Here is a 6000-nt window from a genome sequence, read left to right as displayed (position 1 = left end):
ACGGTCAACTGTCTATGCATGTATATTGAAATATCTTTATAAGTTAACAGAGTTATAAATATATAGAATTCTAAATTAAAACTCTGTATTATTTGTATTTTTCGGAAAGATTATTTAACCCCGTTGTGTTCAAATGAGAATGCTGTTTTTAATTATGTTGTTCCGTACACTACCATACACTCTTTATAGGACTACGAAATGACGGAGTTTTTTTACCGGTACCCGCTAAATACGTTAAATGTTAAGTATTAGATTTTTTAAATGTTTAAAATGTACATGTATAGGTATTAAGCACTTATATTTATTGTGATTTAGCTGGCTGACATCTATACAGTATTAAGTTTATGGCAATCTGTATGGGCAGATGACTATAAATGTTTTCAATACGCTACATATCTTATAAACGCACAATTGAGTATTTGGCGTTACATTAATCCAAGAAATGACCACTAATACCACGAGAAGACATGGAGGTATCATAAAAAGTGTAATCTGACCAGACATTTCCACATGTGGTTAGGGACCAATATACAAGTATAGGTCCCTGCTGTGGCGTATGACACCATAGTGTTATTTAGTATTGGTCGGCACAGTATCTGATCATAACGAGATAATTGGTTTGTGCTGAACACAGGGGCAATAAAACCACAGATCTATCAATAAACAAGATTATTGAGATATCTTTTTTTGAACACCGCGATAAAAATGCTCAAACCATGGACTCTAGATTACACGGATAAGAAACATGGCAACATTCTCAGAATCATCACTGCTATATGTGTAATCACCTAACAATTCGTCTAAAAATAATTTATATATTTGAGTTGAAGACGATGTACTGTTGTTTAAGTCTGAATAAACTATCTGTCTGCCTGTCTAAATCCAAGCCGTCATCGTCCCGGTGAAAAACATCTGATTTTCAATAGTTGGACATGATGCCCTGATGTGAAAATACGAAATGACCCGCGTAACACGGACCGTGATTTTCAAGAATCTTTAATAAATTGATAATTTAAGGTAAATAACATTTCAAATAATTATACATAATTACCTTGTTGATAATAAACAGCAAACGATGAATGTTTTTGACACCCATTTTATTTCAAGTATGCATGCAAAGCCGAATAATATCGAGAGGGTCCGCTATATACGCTGTTTCATCATAAATTTTACACCCTTTCTGTGTTATAAACAAGAGCTGAAATCATTAATTTATTAAGATTCATTTATAATAAGCTTTATTGATATGTTTCGTGAACAAAATACTACAATATATTCCATAAAAAATATAATAAGATGGCAAAAGAAATTCAATGGCCGGTTCCTAAACAAAAGCATAATCGCCAAGACCGTAGCATCAGTTCAGTGCGTTAGGAACGCGCGCTACATTTTCCCGCCTTCATTCCTTAATTACTTTCGTTTTTAAACAAATTTTTTTTTCTATCGTATACAGAATTCTATTCTCCTAAGCAAGATGTAATTTTTAAAACTGAACTCCAAATATAAACGCTACAAATTGGTATTAAGTACGAACATGTCAACCGTAAATCTAGATTCTAAAACTCCAAAACGGTATGATATTTGCAAAAGTTAAAGTTATAACTCGCCGGGCTGTCGAAATCAGAAGAAAAACTTAATATATACTGATATATCTGTTTACTACGTAACGTAAGCTTTCTAATGATATATAATTTTTCAAAATCGGCCGAGAAATGAAACTATAATTTAACAAAAGACGTGAGTGGGTACATCAAAATGTATAACCTCGGCGCTTCGCTGTACGCTAATCGTAAAAGATCGATAGCCACAACACGTTAAAACGCGCGGTGGTAAAACATAAAATGTGTATTTCTTGTGTTTAACTCGCTATAAATCCATTAATAACAACGGGAATATACTAAAAGTTATATTTTTTTTTAAAGAGGAATTAATAAGCAACAAGATAACGTATAAACCAATAAAATCGGATGAATAGTTTTTGCATAAGATTGAATTTACTACAGTAAGGGTCAAATACTCGATTCATCTCCTGTCAATATACACTCCGTGGTGAAAACAACGTCATATGTTTGTACAATTCAATGACGTCACTAAATAGTGAACTTTGTACTAAGAAGGGCGGGGTATTGAAAGATATAGGTCACGTCCTAAAGCTTGAACCCCCGGCTTGAACCAAATCAATCGCACTCGTGATTTCATTCATACGCATCTACACTCCTTATTGTGGGTTATTCGACAACAAACCATGATAGAAAAATAGTATTTCTTAAATAATCATTGGTATTTACAGCGATAATACGATCAATATTATTATAAACAAATATATGCGGAATATTACGCTAGTCAATTGTTCCAAGAGTTTGTATCAATCGAGTGGCTTGTGTGATGGCGTATCACACGAGAGGCGGAGCCTCGAGTGTGATGCGAAATAGCACAAGCCACGAGAGTGATACAAACTCTTGGAACAATTGACTAGCGTAATATTCCTTTTATTATATACAACAACTAACGAAAACAGTTAACAATTTTATTTTTTACTTTAACAAAACTGACAAAACAATGGCTAAAACGGTACGCCATAGTTTATTTAAGACGCGTATGAATACAGTTTATGTAAATTAACGTGTAACCGTTCGAACCGGGAAAACACAGGTTCTGACACGCTTACCTTAATGCTACTCCTATAAATATGAGGTCGATTTACATCGACCTCATATCGTTTAACGTTATTTTGCAATAGCATCGTTCCGACATGAATTCATGTCGGAAGCTTTAACGGTATCAAATTCATATAACAGCACAGAATAATCATGCAATAAATTATTAAACATAAAATATAAACATTATTTTACTAATTGCATTAGAAAAATGTTTATACAAACTTACAAGTAATGATAGTCCAGACCTTAAAACACTACCACTGTTCAAATTCCATATTGTTGCCATATAGCACTGTGTAAATTGAAAGTTGCATAATGTTACCTCATTGGTCGGTTATAAATACATTGTTTCTCTATGTATAGTATTCGATTTAGACGAAAATAATAATTTACGTGGAATGTCATATTAGTTTTCCATTAAAACTTTGATCTTGCTGTGTGTGTTTATGGACGTTATTAATTATGTTATACTTATTTTTGTATTTCATTAAGAATTAGAACGTGTAGCCTTTTTTGTTAACTGTTTTTAGCAAACGATTCGCGGCTTAATAAGACACGGAAAATAGTTAAAGCGACACTTTCATTTAAAGGTTTAATGTGAACAATATTAAATGAAACCTTTTTTTGGTATTAATATATTTTATTGACATGTTAAATTCGATACTTGAAAAGGTGTTTAGTCTTTAAAAAGATGTCGCTGATATTGTTAATTTCAATAACTGTTAATATGCTTAATGTTGTGTAAGAAATTGAATAGTTTCACTGAGTTTTATTCCCGCCTAAAATCCGATATCGTAAAACGCGCAACGGTTAAGAATAAGGTCTAAATAAGTTTAAGTATTCAGATCTGAATATCAGCAGCTGTGCCAGCTGGGAGCCCCGTTTTGGCTTTAACAACCGCAAGCGAAACAACATACTTTTTTAAGTCTCGCACTTAGACTCCATGATCACAAGTATAGGTCCCTGCTGTGGCGTATGACATCATAGTGTTATTTAGTATTGGTCGGCACAGTATCTGATCATAACGAGACAATTGGTTTGTGCTGAACACAGGGGCAATAAAACCACAGATCTATCAATAAACAAGATTATTGAGATATCTTTTATTGAACACCGCGATAAAAATGCTCAAACCACGGACTCTAGATTACACGGATAAGAAACATGGCAACATTCTCAGAATCATCACTGCTATATGTGTAATCACCTAACAATTCGTCTAAAAATAATTTATATATTTGAGTTGAAGACGATGTACTGTTGTATAAGTCTGAATAAACTATCTGTCTGCCTGTCTAAATCAAAGCCGTCATCGTCCCAGTGAAAAAAAATCTGATTTTGAATAGTTGAACATGATGCCCTAATGTCAAAAAACGAAATGACCCGCGTAACACCGACCGTGATTTTCAAGAATCTTTAATAAATTGATAATTTAAGGTAAATAACATTTCATATAATTATACATAATTCCCTCGTTGATAATTAACAGCAAACGATGAATGTTTTAGACACCCATTTTATTTCAAGTATGCATGCAAAGCCGAATAAAATCGAGAGGGTCCGCTATATACGCTGTTTCATCATAAATTTAACACCCTTTCTGTGTTATAAACAAGAGCTGAAATAGTTAATTTATTCAGATTTATTTATAATAAGCTTTATTGATATGTTTCGTGAATAAAATACTACAATATATCATAAAAAATATAATAATCATGGCAAAGGAAATTCAATGGCCGGTTTCTAAACAAAAGCATAATCGCCAAGACCGTAGCATCAGTTCAGTGCGTTAGGAACGCGCGCTACTTTCTTCCGCCTTCATTCCTTAATTACTTTCGTTTTTAAACATTTTTTTTCTATCGTATACAGAATTCTATTCTCCTAAGCAAGATGTAATTTTTAAAACTGAACTCCAAATATAAACGCTACAAATTGGTATTAAGTACGAACATGTCAACCGTAAATCTAGATTCTAAAACTCCAAAACGGTATGATATTTGCAAAAGTTAAAGTTATAACTCACCGGGCTGTCGAAATCAGAAGAACGCTACAAATTGGTATTAAGTACGAACATGTCAACCGTAAATCTAGATTCTAAAACTCCAAAACGGTATGATATTTGCAAAAGTTAAAGTTATAACTCGACGGGCTGTCGAAATCAGAAGAACGCTACAAATTGGTATTAAGTACGAACATGTCAACCGTAAATCTAGATTCTAAAACTCCAAAACGGTATGATATTTGAAAAAGTTAAAGTTATAACTCGCCGGGCTGTCGAAATCAGAAGAAAAACTTAATATATATTTATATATCTGTTTACTACGTAACGTAAGCTTTCTAATGATATATAATTTGTCAAAATCGGCCGAGAAATGAAACTATAATTCAACAAAAGACGTGAGTGGGTACATCAAAATGTATAACCTCGGCGCTTCGCTGTACGCTAATTGTACAAAATCGATAGCCACAATACGGCAAAACGCGCGGTGGTAAAACATAAAATGTGTATTTCTTGTGTTTATCTCGCTATAAATACATTAATAACAACGGGAATATACTAAAACGTATATTTTTGAAAGAGGAATTAATAAGCAACAAGATAACGTATAAACCAATAAAATCGGATGAATAGTTTTTGCATAAGATTGAATTTACTACAGTAAGGGTCAAATACTCGATTCATATCCTAACAATATACACTCCGTGATACAACTGGTAGTTTTAACACACACATATAGGTTCCATTTAATTAAAGAGTACAGAAAGCTAAAAAGTGATGTGGCTTGTTGTACAACAACAATTGGTTATGTGTAACCTATTCAAAAAATAATTTCGTTCAAGATAATTCAATGTAATTCTATAAACGACAAACACACGAAGTGTGTTGTGTATGTTTATTTTTAAAAATGTACATGAGTGGTTTAAAAGCACAATTTTTACACATTTAAGAGGTAATCGCTCACATATATGTCTAATTAATGATAATTTTATGCATTAGCAAAGATTTAACGAGAAAAACTGAAGTTTTAGTTGAACTCAATTTGCTATAGGAAAACGACGGTAGCCGTTTAGACGTAAGCGGGGTAGCTTACGTCTAATTATTTGGACTAACCTTAATGCCATCGTTAATCCAATGTTTATAACAATTAAGTTGACAACTTTAAATTTTAATCCGATGTTTATAACAAAAGCGTTGAAACGATATGCACTTCACCTTCTATCTTCCATGTCTTTATCGAAACTAGTTTAAATTACACTATTTTATTGTATTCATATCGAAATATACATTTATGAATGATAAACACACACTCCAAAATACGTTTTGAATTCGTTCTATGTT

Source organism: Dreissena polymorpha, chromosome 4, assembly GCF_020536995.1.
Source record: "Dreissena polymorpha isolate Duluth1 chromosome 4, UMN_Dpol_1.0, whole genome shotgun sequence".
NCBI lineage: Eukaryota > Metazoa > Mollusca > Bivalvia > Myida > Dreissenidae > Dreissena > Dreissena polymorpha.
The sequence above is the reverse complement of the archived record's forward strand: the minus strand, read 5'-3'. Positions refer to the sequence as shown.